This window comes from Rhineura floridana, chromosome 9 (genome assembly GCF_030035675.1).
Source record: "Rhineura floridana isolate rRhiFlo1 chromosome 9, rRhiFlo1.hap2, whole genome shotgun sequence".
NCBI classification, from domain to species: Eukaryota; Metazoa; Chordata; class Lepidosauria; order Squamata; family Rhineuridae; genus Rhineura; species Rhineura floridana.
In genome coordinates this window covers 99,123,625-99,141,732 of record NC_084488.1, presented here as the reverse complement: position 1 = coordinate 99,141,732, position 18,108 = coordinate 99,123,625, and the positions used below count along the sequence as shown (strand labels likewise).

General features: G+C 45.3%; 1 long non-coding RNA gene across 1 annotated transcript in view; it reads left to right on the top strand.

Annotated features, from left to right (window-relative positions):
• The window catches only part of LOC133364355 (uncharacterized), a 127,461-nt gene extending 115,800 nt beyond the window's left edge, over nucleotides 1-11,661 (top strand). The window contains exon 3 of the long non-coding RNA XR_009757919.1: nucleotides 11,572-11,661. This is a non-coding gene — a long non-coding RNA (uncharacterized LOC133364355). The remainder of the gene's footprint in view (nucleotides 1-11,571) is intronic.
• Nucleotides 11,662-18,108: the final 6,447 nt, after the last annotated feature.

Below are 18,108 nucleotides of genomic sequence, written 5' to 3'. Positions count from 1 at the left end.
AATAGCAATGAAACACAACAACCATCTGCTGTATCACAAGACACTTTCCCTCCCCTCTCCAAACTGTTCTCGGCTAAGAGATGAACATATATGCTGCTTTCATGCCACCAGTGAAAATCTAAGGCTTAAGGTTTGAGTGAATCAGTTCTACCATTTGGCAGAGTGAGGTGACCACTTCAGGAAAGGGCAGCAAATTGTTCTTTGATGTTCAGTTGTTGCACTTTTACGCATGGAATTTTCTGCCTCAGGATGAAGTACATGGTGTGGGGGCCAGGAGAGGGGCCGTTTTAGTGGTGGCTCCTCACATGTGAAATCCCCTCCCTAGTAAGTGCATCTGACCCCATCTCCTTTTAGTTTTAGGCAGCTGGTTAAGAGGCACCCTTTTTGGTGGGGGTTTGGAGGAGGACAGACCTTATTAGACAAATGGATTACTTGCTGCTACTGCTGCTGCTATTAGTAATTGCTATTTAGTGATTTGTTATCACTTGTGTTGTTATTTTTAAGGACTTTATTATTTTATGGACTTAATGTATCCTTTTTCTTTTATTTGACTTTGTTGGATAACACCCTGTAGCTTGTGCAAAGGTGCAGTATATCAATAACTGAAATTGAGAGTCACCAACCTTTTGGGGCCAGTGAGCACTTTTGGAATGCTGTGGGTGCCAGTCACAAAATGGCTGCTGTGGAGGCATGGCATAACACAAAATGGCTGCTGTGAAGCATGGCATAAAGGCTTCATTGTACAAGCGGCCAAGCCAGTGCAAGCAGGAAGTGAACAGGAACAGCAAACAGCCTCTTACACATTATGGATTTAAGAGGGGATCATTACTGATACCTTTTGTGTGCACTATAGGGTGCACATTGGTGACCCCAGTATAAATCAATTAATAATGCATCCTAGTTGCTCTTGCTCCCTTCCCTATGTAAGGAACTTAGAGTGGAGGGGGGAAGAGAGCAAGGAGTTGCACCTGTGCTGGGAGGTCACATGCAGGTTCTAATGCAGAGTTATCACTACCACCAGAGAGTAATGAGCACGGGGATATCACTGTCACAGCTGATAGGGTACCTGCAGAAAGAGAGAAAACAATTCTTTGCATTTATGCTAATTGCAGCACAGTCCATCTCTCGGGTCTGGAGGAAAGGAGTGCAGTTAGCAGAAGGGAGTCTGCAGTGCTTCCATTAGGAGCTGATCTAATATCCATCAATGTCAAAAAGGGCCCTTCGATTAAATTAAAATATGAATGGAGAGCAAAGTTCCTTGACTGGAGTCTATGTTTCCTCTGAGGCAGAGCTGTACTACTTATTTTAATTATTATTTTGCAGGAATGAGAGTAGGAAGGCTAAATGAGAAATGAAACTGTGGATGGTGCAAAATGACTGCCCATTGAACTCCAGCTGGAATCCTTTTTCAAATGTGTTCAGAGTTAGACTGGATTCTACTTTTACACTCCAAAGAACTGGGGGCAAGACAGCCGCTTCCAAAAAGGGACTCCAAACCCATTTCCAATCAGTCTAGAAGTTGCTGATTGCTGTGCTCATCCCATTCCTAAAGAAGCTACGCCTTCCTGATTCCCTTGGTCTCATTACGTTCCTTTGTATCAAAGGATGTGTGGAGTATTCATGTAATAGAAACTGCTTTCATGTGATGTTACTAGATTTGTGTACTGTAAAGAAAGCAATGTAATTTTAAAGCCGCTCTGTGCTGTCTTTATTAATGTCAGTTGGGGTAGCTGTCTGTATACAATGGCTGGTCAGCAATCATTTACTGTACTAATGCCATTTGGGATGTTCACACAACCACTATCATGGAAGGCTTGGACAGGGTCGGTCCCAAAGGGTGACCAGGTTGGGCCTTGGCTGAGAGCCCCTGGAGCCACAGAGGCCCCTCAATAGGGTGGGGAAGGAGTAGCGCTCCTTTTCCATGATCCGCGGCAGAGCAGCTGCCGCGGATCACAGCGAGGGAACTTCTTCTTCTCCATCTCACCTGTCTTTTGCGGCTGCACGGGCTGTGTGTGCAGGACTGCCATTAACCAAGATGGCGGCTGAGGTTTCCCTAAGAGGCTGAAGCCTCCGGTGCCATTTTAGTTGATGGCAGCAATGCGTATGTGTAGCAGCCCGCGCAGCCGCAAAAGACAGGAGAGATGGAGCCAGCGAACGGGTGGGCGGAAGAAGCTCTCTCCCTGCGAGAGACAGGTAGGCGTGTGTGTGTGTGTGTGTGTGTGTGTGTGTGTGTGCTGGTGCTCAAGGACCCCGGCATGTCTGCACTGGGCTTGGAGGACACAGCAATCTAAAAACTTGCCAAGAACTCTTATTGTCTCTCTTTTATTTTCCTGGCAACCATGAAATTATCAGCTGTGAGAGTATGAGGTTGTTTCTAAAATTGTTTTTAGAACTTATTGTTTTTACATGTTATTAGATGTTTTTAAACGTTTTAACTTTTCTTTAAAAAATTGTGTTGTTTTACTGCTTGGTGGTTTGCTGCCCTGCGCTTCTACAAGAGGAAGGGTGGGATAGAAATGTAATTAATATATTAAATTTGATATTTAACCAGAGGCAGCATGCTGCTGCATACCAGTTACTGGAAAATGCAGGAGGGGAGAGTGCTGTTGTGCTCAGGTCTTGCTTGTGTGCTTCCAATAGGCATCTGGTTGACCACAGGACGCTGGACTAGATGGCTCACTGATGGGATCCAGCAGGCTCTTTTTATGTGGTGGTGATGATGATGGAACAGAACAGTCCTATGAAATTCCTGACTCCATCCAGATGTAACAAAGTCCAATGGCATTTAAGCCCTCTTCAGACATTCTGTAATTGGGTAGAGGAAAAAACGATGGAAGGCAAAAAGGGATGAGTGCATTTGCTCTGCCCATCTCCCCGCTGTTCTCATTGCCCTCCATGAGTTGGAGGCTGACTGTCTAGAGTGGTCAGTCTCTGCTATTCATGGAATCCCCCTGTGCATTTTAGAACTCAGTTACACTTGAAGAGGGGTCTAATGACTAGACTATGTAACGACACTATCTATACCTCTCCCTCCTTTTTTTTTTAAGAAACAATAATTAACAAAACCAGCACTGTTGAAACACTATTAGTAGTTTAGGTAATCCATCAGTCCTTTCTAAATCTCAAAAGCTGCTGAATAGATCTTCTCTCAGTCTCAAAGGGTTCCAGAGCAGGGGATGACCTGAGTATTCACACCGCTGTCAGTCTCACAAGATGGCTCAGGCAGAGCCTCAATGGATGAATGTAGCTAAAAGAGGTTTGCCTTATTCTGAGTTAGACGTTTGGTCCATCTAGCTCCATATTGTTTACACTGACTGGTGGTGGCTCTCTAGGGGTGGAGCTGCCCGTGACTGAATCTGGGACCTTTTGCGTGCAAAGCAGGTGCTCCACCACTGCGCCACAGTCCTCCTCCTTCTTGTTCATTTGGAAACTGTGTGTTCTCAGGAACAGAAAGAAGATGTTAATTTGAGCTAAGCATTCCATCGTCAGTCTCAACAGGATATCAGATGGCGTGAGTGTCACCCTTTTTCCTTCTACAGTAGCTGGACTCTGCCATGTCTTTTCTCCATCAGTTTGACATAAGATGTTGCTCCTGGCCTCCAGATATTGGAGTTCTCTTGCACTGAATTGTGAAGGTTACAGAAACTCTCATAACTTCTTTTAGCTTGGTAATCTGAAAGCCCCCTAGCTCCCTTAGGGATTTTATGGGCCAGGCCAAAGCATGTTGTAACAAAACTTTGACCACAGTAGTAAGGATGAGGAAAAGAGAAATGGTTGTGAATAACACTGAATGCTGAAGCAACTGAAGTTGCTTCCTGTCCTTTAATATCTTGCAAGGAAAACATTATCAAAGGACACTGATCCAGTGCTTACACAGAAAAAGGAAGCCATGAGCCAGGGATAGCAAATGTGGTGCCCCCCAAATGTTCTTGAACTACAGCTCCCATCAGCCCCAGACAGCATGGCCACAGGCAGTAGCAGCCAGTGGGGTGGGACCATGTGCTGCACTGCACTGACCTGCAGTGTTGGGAAGCCGAGAGAGCAATGGAGTACCACCCACATCACCCTACCCGCTGCTACTGGCCATGGATCATGGAAATGTAGTCCAGCAGTGTCTGGGCAGCACCACATTAACTACCAGTGCAATGTGTTGTTCAACTCTGCAGTTCATAAAGTAGATGTAGAGTCAGTGGTGCAGTTAGGGCAGGACTTTGGTGCAGACGTCCAGGGCTCTACTTACCAGAATGAGCAAGGGGGCTTCCAAAGGCAGCAGAGCTGACATCACATTTTGAAGTAAGTGAAGGAATACATATTGCCATCTAAAGAGGGAGGCCCCCATAAGACCATTAGGTCCAGAGGAAGAATGGTGTACCACTGGCCTGCAGGCCTAATTCAGCCCACCAGGCCTCCCCTTTCGGCCCGCAAGTCTGTTTTGGACAAGCCATGCCCATCTGCCCTACACCTGATTTTAGCTGAAAGGGACTTTTGCAAGCACCTCTTCCAAAGCACGGGGCTTGCGAAGCCCCTTGTGCAGTGCTTCCTGAGTGCCCGACCACCAGCTGATTGCCAGGCATTTAGGAAGTGCTGTGAAAAGCACTTAGCAAGCCCTGTGCTCAGCACTTCCTAAGTGCCAAGTGCAGAGCTTCCAAAGCCTCTTGTGTGGTGCTTCCCAAGTGCCCAGGATAGGTGCTTGTCAAGCAAAGCATAAGGGACTTTGCAAGTGCCTTTAGAAAGGAAAAAAAATGGTCTGTTTTTAAAAGGAGCAATATATTTTTCTTTCCAAAGGAAGCAGTCTGTATTCAAAGCGTTTTCCCCAGCTCTAGTACATGGCTCTTACAGAATACCTGAATCGGACAATGGATCTGATTACTAGGATTGGGTGGATTGGTGGAGGCTGGTCCATTAGGGCAAATCGGGCACTTGACCCACCAGCCAGCCCCTGCCTGCCTTCTTGCTTGCAACCAGTCCAGGGGGTGGTACTCCCTGTCAGCTTACTCCCCCTCAGTCTCAGTATTGCTCTTGTAGAGCTGAGCAGGGAGAAGGTTGGGAACTAAACTAGAATTGCCTGTCATTGGCCCTACCAATTCCAATGGGCACCAGCCACCACTAGGGTGGATGATCTCATATGAAGTATTTTAAGTAGGGCTGTAACATTGTGATGTTCCTGCTTATATTGTAAATATGGTAAGTGCTGGTTATATAGAAGACATATGGTAAGTGGAGTGAAAGAGGAGGGGGAGTACATGAGCAGTAGAATGCTGGATGATTGGCTGAGCGTTTGAATGGCTGGGAGTATAAATGGAAGAATGACAGTTGAATCAGGAAGGTTTGGTGGTGGATGTTGGAGGTTGAGAGAGGTGAAAGAGAGGTTTTGGTGGTGTTTGGAGGTTGGTGGGGTTGTTGAGAGTGAGTTGGAGTTCTGAGGCAATTAGTAAGAAGTCAAGTACATAACAGAATATAGATGAAACCATACACTTGTGAAACATTCCTTAAGTAATCTTGTTATTTCTAATTCTTAATAAATATTTCTTGGTTAAACAAAAGCCTGATTCCTTCAGCTGGGATACACATACCAGGGGAATAGCAAAGTAACCAAGGCTGAACAGTTGTATCAAATGGTGGCAGCGGCGGAGGACAAGATATTGTATCCAGTACCACAGAGAAACCCAGGGCTGTAAGCTTCAGTGCAAGAGGCTGCAGGGGGGATTGGGAATTACCTATACCCATAGACACAAGGTATTGAGATAGCCTGGCAGAAACTAAAGCACAGTCTAAATGTTATAACAGATACAGAGTGTTGGGTAGTAAGGCCTAGCAGGGGGATCTTCTGAGAACTGTGCTAGAGCTGTAAAGGATAAGAAGAAAACCTGACGTTCCTGTCTGCTGGTAGCCACAAGTGAGAGCTTCACAGGTGGTGCCGGGGAAGGACGTCACAAACATCCAATTAATTAATTAATCAGATGAATTGATTAAAAACTTTTTAAAAGACTAAAGCATACTCTTAATTAATCAGACTTCCAGTATTTGGACACAAGTATTGTAGATGGCAAGCACCAGCTTGAAAGAAGCACTGTTTCAGTATCACGTAACATATTCACTTACAATGAATATTATTGTGCTTTTTTTCATTAAGAGGCTGTTCATCTTTTGTTTACCAACTGAGGAAAATGGAAGCGTGATTATACGGAAACACATTTGCCTTCATGCAACACTCATGATTTTCTTTTAGTTACTCACTGGAAATACTTTAACATTGATCATATTGATCTCACTGTCCTTAGAATTGTGGGGTGGCAACTGTGATGCTTCTTCAGACTCAGGCACTGAAGAATTATGTATTTTCCCTATAATTCATTCAGTGATTACTGTTCCAAAATCTACTGAGAGGCTATTACTATCTACAGGTCTTTTGGTTTGCATTAATCAGTCTATTGGAAAAACATTGAGGTGATGTTAGGTAATGTGGAAGTTCTACCTGTGATGCTGTCCATGCATATATTCAAATAATCAGTTGAAGTAATGCACATTCAAGTGTGAACTAGCCTACAGCATTCAATCCTAAACACATTTAGTGAGATAAAAGTCCCAACAAACTCAATGAGAGGCAAGTAATAATTTTTACTTTTCCAAGTAAAAATGCTTGCAGGCTAGTTCCAGGATTTGAGGTCCCCCAGAAAGGCATCTACCTGGAAATCTGGGTGGATGGTCCCCTTGGTGATTGCAGTTGTGAATGCCATCTTTATTTTCCCAAATTGCTATGCAGAGAGAGTTCTGTTTCTGTGCATCGTGGATTTCAAAAACATGCTGCCACCATCATACACAGAAAAACCATAGCAATCACCAAATTTTTGCTGATGTTGCCTGTGATGTTCCTGCTTGTAAATATGGTAAGTGCTGCTTATATAGAAGACATATGGTAAGTGGAGTGAAAGAGGAGGGGAAGTACATGAGCAGTAGAATGCTGGATGATTGGCTGAGCGTTTGAATGGCTGGGAGTATAAATGGCAGAATGACAGTTGAATCAGGGTGGTGGATGTTGGAGGTTGAGAGAGATGAAAGAGAGGTTTTGGAGGTGTTTGGAGGTTGTTGTTGTTGTTGAGAGTGAGTCGGAGTTCTGAGGCAATTAATGAGAAGTAAAGTACATGTCAGAACATATATGAAACCATAAGCTTGTCAACAAAGTAATTAAGTAATCTTGTTATTTCTAATTCTTAATAAATATTTCTTGGTTAAATAAAAGCCTGATACCTTCAGCTGGGATACATATGCTGGGCTGTGACCCATGGGCATTACTGTCTCTAGTTGTTTTCCATAAAGCCTGCAAGTTTGGAGAAGTAACTGTTATCTCTTGGCCTGAGAGTGAGCAGACATTCAAGGCCAGCGGTTGCTATGGTAACCATCTGATAGACTGGGAAAGTTCTAACAGAGTCTGTAAGTTGTGTCTTCTGTGTATTGCCTCTGAACTGTGAGGTTCTCTTCTGTGTTTACCTTTGGAGAGAGATGTACCAGAGGGGGGGATGACTGAAGAAACTCTACATGTATTTACTCTTAAGCCTTAAGCCATAATGTCTTAATAAAAGACTCTTAACATGCTCTAATGCTCTGAAGAAGTTTCTTGCTCAACTTAACTCCAACGTAATGTATGCTGTTTCACGCAACAACGCACACACGCCAACAACACATACCAGGGGGAATAGCAAAGTAACCAAGGCTGAACAGTTTGTATCGAATGGTGGCAGCGGCAGATCGGAGGAAAGTGTATCCAGTCCCACAGAGAAACCCAGGGCTGTATGCTTCAGAGTCAAGGGGCTGCAGGGGGGGTTACAAATTACCTATACCCATTGACACAAGGTATCGGAATAGCCAGGCAGAGACTAGGCACAGTCTATTGGCTAAAAGGGTTACAGAGTGTCGGGTGGTGCTGCCTAGCAGTGGGATCTTTTGAGATCGGTGCTAGTGCTATAAAGGGTAAGAATAAACCTGATGTTCCTGTCTGCTGGTAGCCACAAGTGAGAGCTTCACAGGTGGTGCCAGGGAAGGACGTCACAGTGCCCATGTTTGTTTCTTTGTTTATCCACAATACACCATAACTGGAATTGTCCCCCTTTTCCAGCCAGTGCTGCCACTGATATTGGACCCATCATTCTGCGCAATGGTGCCAGGCCTGCTTCCTTAGGATCAGAATCTTTGCATGAGTGTTGATTTTATCTCAGAAACTTTGTAAGGAAAAGCCCTACTATCCTTGTTGATTTAAATCTATTATGCCTGTATTTTATACTGTAATAAATTTATTTTTATGTTCTATGTGCCTCCAAGGGATGGGATCTTAAAAACCACTCTAGGAACTGAAGTCAGAATAAGTGGTGTTCTTAAAGTGGCAATTTGTGCAGTTATATCAGGGATGGAGAATCTGTGGCCCTCCAGATGTTGCTAGACTGCAACTTCCATCATCCTTGACCATTGACCATTCTGACTTGGGCTGGATGGAACCAGAGCTCAGTGGCAGAGCATGCCCAGTTCAAACCTTGACATCTTCTGTTAAAACGATCTAGTAGCGGGTGATGGGAAGGTCTGGAGAGCCACCGGCAGTCAGAACAGACCACAATGGCTGAGACTGAAAAACAGTCTGATGTGGTACAAAACAGCTTCCTGTGGATCATGTCCAACAATAGTAATTTCCACAAATGCAGCATTAAATATTAGAAATATATTTTCTACCACTGACCAAAGCACACATACTAACTCTTCTCCAACAAAAAATGAGAGCAAATAATTCTTTCTGCTGGCCATATGCTACACCAGGGATAGCCAATGTGATGTCCTACAACTCCCATCATCCTGACAATTGGCCATGCTGGGTGGGACTGATGACAGTTGGAGTCTAACAACATCAACCTCTTTGGCTGTACAACACAAATATATTAACTTGGTTTTTTTTCCCCCAGGAGACAGCGACACTGTCTGATTTACCCTGGTTCGGTGGTCTAGCATTTGAAGTAGCTGGCATCCTTATTATTTATTGCTTTGTTTCTTGTTTAATTTTTTTTAAAAAGAGGAGTCTGTCCATTAAGAGCCTCACTCTGATGTTTGAAGTGGCAACAGTATTTTGTTTCCATCAAAGGCACTTTGGCTGACAGCCCACTCTGACATCATTGTGTCAATGCAAATGAATGATCAAGGGCCACTTCTACTTTGGAAAATGTATGGAAACAAAACCCTTTAGAACAGAATAAACAAAGTGCTAGGGCCATGGCTGTTTGAATGATACTTGGGTCTAAACTGCAGTCTCTTTAAAGGGTTTGTTTTATACAGCATTTGTTTTACAAGAAGCACTGAATAAATGAAATATACAGGTTGGTGGGGTTTTTTTTGTTTTTGTATTTTTTGCTATCTTCAATTGCTGTAAACCACCCAGAGAGCTTCGGCTATGGGGCAGTATACAAATTTAATAAATAATAATAAACTTACACTGTTCCCACTGGTTGCCTCCAGGTGAAGCTTCCAAAATGATGTTGTTCTGATGATTTATAACACAGAGAGACCCCTTCAGATCTCAGATCTCAGTGTGCCTTGAAAATCATAAAATGTATAGCTATCTACATTGAATCATGAGTACTTTGGGTACAGAAGGCTGTAAGTCTGGGTAAGTTAGGGGAAACTTTTTTTTAAGTATTTGTGCAGCTTTTTAACAAGTCTTTGCACAAGATTGATGATGTGTTTGGTATGTGCAACAGGTTTCTGCATGTGGGTCAGATACTCTTATTGTAGCTGCATTTTCTTTGTGCAGGGTTCTTGGATGCTCTTGCAAACAACAGAAGCCTCTTCCTGCATGCTGATGAGATCCTCTGGATCTTTGCTTTTTGTAGGAAGCCATTTTCCATGGCAAAAAAGTTGGAGAGGATATGCAGGAGTTTGTATTATTTTATTTCTGCTTTTCCCCCAGCATAAGCAATGGTGGAAGTATGCACAGAAATAAAAGGTGGCATTATTTACAAATATGTAAGAGAACTGGATTTCTTCTTCGTGAGTGTATAGAATTGTAACCCTTTCCTTTCCTATCAGAGTATAATGAAAGGGCTTTTTTCATTGCTGATATGTCATCCCATCCATTATCCAAACAACCATATCCTTTTTTTTTAAATTATAACTCTTTAAAGTCAAATTTATTCTGCTACAGATCTTAAAATGGCCATCCTTGAACAAAGGGATTTCAAACGGATGTGAAACTAGGAGTTCTGGTTTATTTGTTTGGGTGCGCATATAGGCAATGGTTTCCTGCCCCCCTATAGATGTTAACTAATACATCTTCTGCACTTGGAGATGATGAGCATTGTAAACACGTTGCCAGTTCTAACCCCTTTCACATTCTCCATGTCCCCACCCCTTGCTCATATGTTTTTTATTACATTTGCTGGGCTTCCATGGGCAGAGGAACATCAAAAGGCCGAGTGCCCGGGTCCCAGTCTCCCTCTTCCAGCACCCAAAGAGCCATAACCCCAGGACTGTTTGACTTCCTTTTCTTTATTAGGGACAGGGAGTTACATCACACCCAGTGATTACTTCCCCAGTTGATACTTCCCCAGTTGATACTTCCCCAGTTAATATTTCCCCAGTTCTAGCAGAGGGGGTAGCTGAGGCTTCACACCTCACCCTGTAGCCTGCCAACGTCTCAAGTTCCCTGCCAGCCTCTTTTCTCTGACAGCATTGGCTCCACTGGAACTCCAGTCAGGCTCTATCTGCCTCTCCCTTCCTCCTCTGTTATATGGGACTTTGAAGGTTTCCTGTCAACAGCCGGGTGTTTTGTATGTTATTTTCACTAATATATTCATTGTTATGCCCACATTCCCCTAATATATGCATTTTTGTACACACAGCTTGGCTGGAGAACGGCATTGCAAAATTCGGATAAGTGCGAACTTTGAAAAATGGCATTGTTTCAGTTATTGTATTATTTAGAAAAGTATGAATTTGATAAATTCACCTTTAAATGTGAACTGAGTTGAATTTCTCACCCATCCCTACCAGGGACTTGATCCTGCATGTATGCAGGAGGGAAGCCAAGGGGGCAGCAGGGTGGTCCCTGGTGGCCCTTTATAGCATGATTATTGAAAATGGAAATGGACTGCCTTCAAGTCGATCCCAACTTATGGCGACCCTATGAATAGGGTTTTCCTGGTAAGCAGCACTCAGAGGTGGTTTTACCATTCCCTTCCTCTGAGGCTGAGAGGCAGTGACTGGCACAAGGTCATCCAGTGAACTTCATGGCTGTGTGGGGATTCGAGCCCTGGTCTCCCAGGTCCTAGTCCAACACATTAACCACTACACCACACTGGATCTCCAGCATTATTATTAGGACACCTTTATTCTGATTCTCTCCAGTTTGGTCACTATACAAAATAACTACTCTGCCAGTTGGTTACTTTATTTTAATTATGTATAAAAGCATTTTCTCTAAAGGCTACCATATACTACAATTTAATGTTAGATTAACGATATGCACAAACACAAATAAGATGTGAATAAAGCAGGTGTCTCCTAAGAATTAAAATGTAGGTGTCATTTGCTTTTCAGTCCAGATTTCGTTACTGTACTCTTCTTACGTTACGGAGATCCAGTGCCTGCAAGGGAAGAGGACTATCACCGCCCAGGGAGGGAGAGCCATCTGCCTGCTTTGCTGCTGCTGCTTGGCCAACATCTCTGCTCTCTCCTTCTTGGGCTCCTGCTCTGCACGTGGGCACCTTGCAGGACCAGGCCCCAGGTGGCGTTTTACGTGGGAAGAAGAACGGTCTTAGAGCTGGCGTTTGGGCGCACAGAATACGGGACTGTGTCTTCTGTGTGGGTTTGAAGTGGATGAATGGGTGTTATATGAGTGTATGTTGTGAGTGAATGTGTATTTTTATGTATATGAGTTTTTTGTATTTATAGTTTATCATGTGCCTCGGGAAGAGATTTTATCATCAAGAGGGGAGACCTGAGGGGGCCCCAATTGCCGTAGTGACGGGTAGAGGGAGGTATGGTGATATGAGAGGGACGTGCCAGGTAAGGAGAACGCGGCCCAGACATGTAGTGGCTGTGCCGTGTTCTGGTCCTTCTCATACCCGCAGGGTTGTTGGTTGTCCTATCAGCCAACTCTCACATCTCCAGTTGCTGCTCTTTAATGCCAGATCGGTACATAATAAAACCTCCCTCGTCCATGATTTGATTGTAGACGAGATGGCCGATCTGGCATGTATAACCGAGACCTGGGTGGGCGAACAGGGAGGAGTTAGTCTCTCCCAGCTCTGCCCACCGGGGTATCTGGTTCAGCATCATGGTAGATCTGAGGGTCGGGGAGGTGGGGTTGCTGTGGTCTATAAGAGTTCCATCTCACTCACCAAGCACCATGTCCATGCAATCACTGGTCTGGAGTGTTTGCACCTTGTGCTGGGCCAGAGGGACAGACTGTGAATCCTTTTGGTGTACCGCCCACCTTGCTGCCCAATGGCTTCCCTAACTGAGCTGACGGAAGTGGTCTCGGAGGTACTGTTGAGATCCCCCAGACTATTAGTACTGGGAGATCTCAACATTCATGCTGAGGCTATTTTGTCTGGGGCAGCTCAGGACTTCATGGCCGCCATGACAACCATGGGGCTGTCTCAATATGTTAGTGGCCCAACACATACATTGGGGCATACTCTTGACCTGATCTTTGCTACTGGACATGGGGATAGTGATCTGGATGTGGGGAGTTTTACATCTCTCCCGTTGTCATGGACAGATCATTGCTTGCTGAAGTTTAGACTTTCAGTAGCCTTTTCCCTCTGCAAGGGTGGGGGACCTATTAAATTGGTCCGCCCCCGGAGACTAATGAATTCTGAAGGTTTTCAAAAGGCTCTGGGGGTTTTTCCGGCTGATAAGACTGGCGCTCCTGTCGAAGCCCTGGCCGATCTGTGGAATACAGAGATGACCCGGGCTGTTGACATGATCGCTCCTGCACGCCCTCTCCTATGTAGAGCTCATACAGCTCCTTGGTATACTCCGGAGCTGAGAGCGATGAAACAAGACAGGAGGCGGCTTGAGCGGAGATGGAGACGAACTCCTGACGAATGCAATTATGAGCTGGTACGTGCTTCTACTAAGCTCTATGTAGGAGCTGTGAGGGCGGCAAAAAAACAACATTTCGCCGCCTCTATTCATTCATCTCTCTCACGCCCACGGGAGCTTTTTAAAGTGGTTCGTGGCCTACTCCATCCAGGCCTACAAGATACGGCAGATACATCGGTAGCTCGATGTAATAAATTTGCTGAACACTTCCAGCATAAGATCTCATGCATTCGCCGGGACTTAGACTCCTATTTAATAGCAGTTAATCCTACTGAGGTGTCCGGAGCACAGTCTTGTCATGTTTTGTTGGATGAGTTTCAGTTGGTTCAGTTCGAGGACGTGGACAAGGTGCTTGGACAGGTTCGTGCGACCACTTCGGTACTGGATCCTTGCCCCTCTTGGCTAATTAAAACTAGCAAGGAAGGAACAGTTGGATGGGCCAAGGAAGTGATTAATGCCTCTTTACAAGAGGGAGTGGTCCCTGGCTGTCTGAAAGAGGCGGCAGTGAGACCACACTCCTGAAAAAACCTTCCTTGGACCCAGAGGATTTCAGCAGCTACAGACCAATAGCCAATGTTCCGTTCCTGGGCAAGATCCTGGAACATGTGGTTGCTGACCAGCTCCAGGCGCTATTGGATGAAACCGATTATCTAGATCCATTTCAATCGGGGTTCAGGCCTGGTTTTGGCACTGAGACTGCCTTGGTCGCCCTGTTTGATGACCTATGTCGGGGGAGAGACAGAGGGAGTGTAACTCTGTTGATTCTCCTTGATCTCTCAGCGGCTTTTGATACCATCGACCATGGTATCCTTCTGGAGAGGCTTGCGGAGTTGGGAGTTGGAGGCACTGCTTGGCAGTGGTTCCGCTCCTACTTAGCGGGTCGTCTCCAGAAGATAGTGCTTGGGGAACATTGCTCGACACCGTGGGTTCTCCAATGTGGGGTCCCACAGGGTTCGGTTCTGTCTCCCATGCTTTTTAACATTTATATGAAGCCGCTGGGGGCGGTCATCAGGAGTTTTGGAGTGCGTTGTCATCAGTATGCTGATGACACGCAGCTCTACTTCTCCTTTACATCTTCTTCAGGTGAGGCAGTCGACGTGCTGAACCGTTGCCTGGCTGCAACAATGGACTGGATGAGAACTAACAAACTGAGACTCAATCCTGACAAGACTGAGATGCTGTTGGTGGATGGTTTCTCTGATCGGATGGTGGATATATACCCTGTCCTGGATGGGGTTACACTCCCCCTAAAGGAACAGGTGCGTAGTCTGGGAGTCATCTTAGACTCTTCCCTCACACTTGAGGCTCATGTAGCCTCGGTGGCCCGGAATGCGTTCTACCAACTTCGGTTGGTAGCCCAGCTACGTCCCTATCTGAGTAAGGAGGACCTCACATCAGTGGTACATGCTATGGTAACCTCGCGTCTGGACTACTGCAATGCGCTTTACGTAGGGCTACCTTTGAAGATGATTCGGAAGCTACAGCTAGTGCAAAATGCGGCGGCCAGACTGCTAACAAGAACTAAGCGGTCTGAGCATATAACACCTGTGGTAGCCCGTTTGCACTGGCTTCCAATATGCTTCCGGGCCAGATTCAAAGTGTTGGTACTTACCTATAAAGCCTTATACGGCGCGGGACCACGATATCTGTCGGAACGCCTCTCCCGATATGAACCGGCCCGTACACTACGGTCTACTATGAAGGCCCTCCTCCGGGTTCCGACTCATAGGGAAGCCCGGAGAGTGGGGACAAGATCTAGGGCCTTCTCAGTGGTGGCCCCCGAACTATGGAATGGTTTCCCCGAGGAGGTGTGCCTGGCGCCGACACTATCATCTTTTCTGCGCCAGGTTAAAACCTTTCTCTTCTCTGAGGCATTTTAATTCCTGTTAATTCTAAATTATTATATTTTGATTTTAGACTGTACAGTTTTTTGTACAGTTTTGTATTGTGATATACTGTATTGTGTTATTTTTATTGTATTTTTAATGTTCACCGCCCAGAGAACTGTTGCTAGTCGGGCGGTATATAAGCTTAATAAAATAAAATAAATAAATAAATAAATAAAATAAAAATGGGGTCAGCCTAAAATCTATCCTTATTAAGAGGACTTTAAACAGAATATTACATTATATAAATTACTTTACATTACATTTACATAAGGAGTTTGTATATATGTGCTCATGCATGCATGCTATAAACAAAATATTTGATAATATAGGTTTATAGTTTGTGGGTATGTGTGTGGGTATTTGCCTCAAGCAAATGTGATTTTATGAACAGCATTATGTTAATGCAAGGAAGATAGGAGTGAAATCTAATATGCATTGATATTTTTGTTGTGGTTAGATACTAAGTTTAAATACCTGAAATCTTAAGAAACCTCTTAGAATTTGTTATTTATATCATCCAAATGGAACTATTGCCCCCACACCCACAAAAAAGACTCTCAGAATTTTGTAATAAGGTTATATGTATTAATATATTAACTTGGAGGAACTGCAAACCAATTAACCAAATTGACCTAATTTAGAAATACAGGCAGGTGAGGAATTTAACTAATTCTCGTAGGGAACCATCCCTCCAGACCCCAGCAAAGGAAAGGGAAGAAATAACTTCCACCTTGCTAGGGAACGTTAGGCATTAACCCAGCGTTAGGAATGAACTCGGTGAACATTAGGCATGTACCAGCATTCACCCGATTCCTGAGTCATCTTTAATGAAAGGGGGTGAAGGCAATCCTACCCCTGCCTAAAAACAGGAATGACATTATCAAATTCACTGGATGAAGCCAGCATTTGGTCAAAAGTTCCAGTCCCAATGCTTTGTGTATAGAGGGGCTACGACCCTGTTCACTTTGCTGACCAACCCTCCACTCGCTCCACTCGCCAACTCTCCTCGTCAACCCACTTGCTGTCCTGCCCGAACTTGAGGAACTCTGACTCAGACACAGCTGCAGTTTTTTTCTTTTATTGAAGTAAGAGAAAGTTTCCATTCAGTGCGCTTCATGAATCTACCTACTGCTTACTCAGAACTCAGCATCCCTCTCTAAACAACTAGGCACAACTTGTTGGCGTTAAGACATTGACTCTGCAACTAACCCTCCGCTCTTGCCCAGCTTAAGGAGGGCTGGGCAGCCCCTTGCTTGTGTGTACCCAGAGTCATGACTGGAGGCGGGTACATAAGCACACATTCCTCCTGAGCTGGGCTTGTTAAATCTCCTGCTGCACCCATCTCCCGGACCTGGGTGAAGATGGGGTCTTGCCATCAGTGCCGTCCTCTCCCTCCACTGGGGGAGAGCTGTCGGGTGGTGGCAGAGGAGGAGGACTAAGGGGCCAGTCCGGGGGTCCCTCTTGGGGGGTGTCTGGGATGGCAGAAGGTGGGCTGTCAATGCCCAGAGTGGGGGCTGCTTCAATGTCCCCCCCCCACTGGGTCCTTCCCCAGCTGGGACATCCCAGTCCAAGTCTTCCTCCTCCCCTCCTGTGCGTCAGTCCACTCCCAGCTAGCATGGCTCACAAAACTTGCCTCACCTGTTCCTAATCTGCCAGCACCCCCTGCCAATCTCCCAGTCCCCTCACCACCACCACCCAGGCACACACACTCCCCAACATGCCTGCCTCACCTGTTATGCCACTGCTGACCTAGACAAAGTCTGTGGGTGCTGCTGACTGCCTCTTACCCTCCCGTGGACCTATCCAGGCTGCAGCCACAGCCTTCAGCACGTAGTTGCTCTCCAAGCCCCAACACCCCTCCCCTTACCACCACCATCCCAGGCACACACACTGCCCTCCCCAACCTGCTTGCCTAGCCTGTTGTGGTGCCACCTCCCTCCGCACAAATTTTGCAGGTGCTGCTGCTGGCTTCCCACCCTCCTGCTCACCCAGCTGCATCCGCTCCTGCTGCTGAATAGCCCGCTCACTCAGCAACCCCTTCACCAACCCCCACCCACTCCTCACCACCACCACCACTCCCTCCCAGGCACCCACACTCCCCATCCCAATCTGCTTGCCTCACCCAGTCAGCCATGTTTTTTCTTGCTGCCCTGTGACCATGCCCTGCCACCGACGTTATGCTGTGGGATGTCAACATGATGTGATGGCATAACATCTTACACACACACACATATATATATTACTGTTTAATTATTTATTTTTATTATTGATGTCTAATTTTGTGGACAGATGATTAGAATGTTTTCTGGCCATTAAAAAAATTGGACAATGCATTTTATTGTTCCATAGCCATGAAAAAAATATTGCACGTGTAAGGAAAGGGGACTCATCATAACAGAGAGCTCATAAAAGAAGATGAGATATATTGAAGGAAGATGAAGCAATAGCTACATTCTTGAGCAGCTAATAATCTTTATCTGCTGCTCTTGGGGGGAAAAAAGCTATGAACTGTGAATGGCATTTTGTGCTTCCAGAATCTGCAACAGTACCAACATGATACTTCTATGACCCTGATATATTCATATTCATTTTAATTAGTTACAGAGGTAGTGTTCAATATGAGAGAGTTTGGTATATGAACTCCCTTAGTTTTAAATACCTCACAAGCTCTGGCCCTTCCAAATTTGGACCTGAGTTTGTATTGCCTGGTACTAGGATTCCCCACCTAACACAATCATTGCCAGCAAACCACCCTTCCCTGGTTGCGCCTTCCCTTCTCCCAAAGTATATCTGGCAGAGTGGCAGAAACTGTGACAACAAGGTCTCTTTCCAGCTCCTTCTCCTCTCTGGAGGCTTCTGCTGACTCCTGCCCACTCTCTTCCTCCTTAATTCATGCCCTGGAATCAGAGCTTGGAAAAGTTACTTTTTTGAACTACAACTCCCATCAGCCCAATCCAGTGGCCATGCTGGCTGGCGCTGATGGGAGTTGTAGTTCAAAAAAGTAACTTTTCCAAGCTCTGCCTAGAATGTAATAGCATCATGTTAGATACAAGGACCCCTAGGAAACACAGGAGTCAGGAGCCCTGGAGAACTATGTTTCCCAGTTACCCTTGTGCTTAGGGCACTGCCTCTGTAG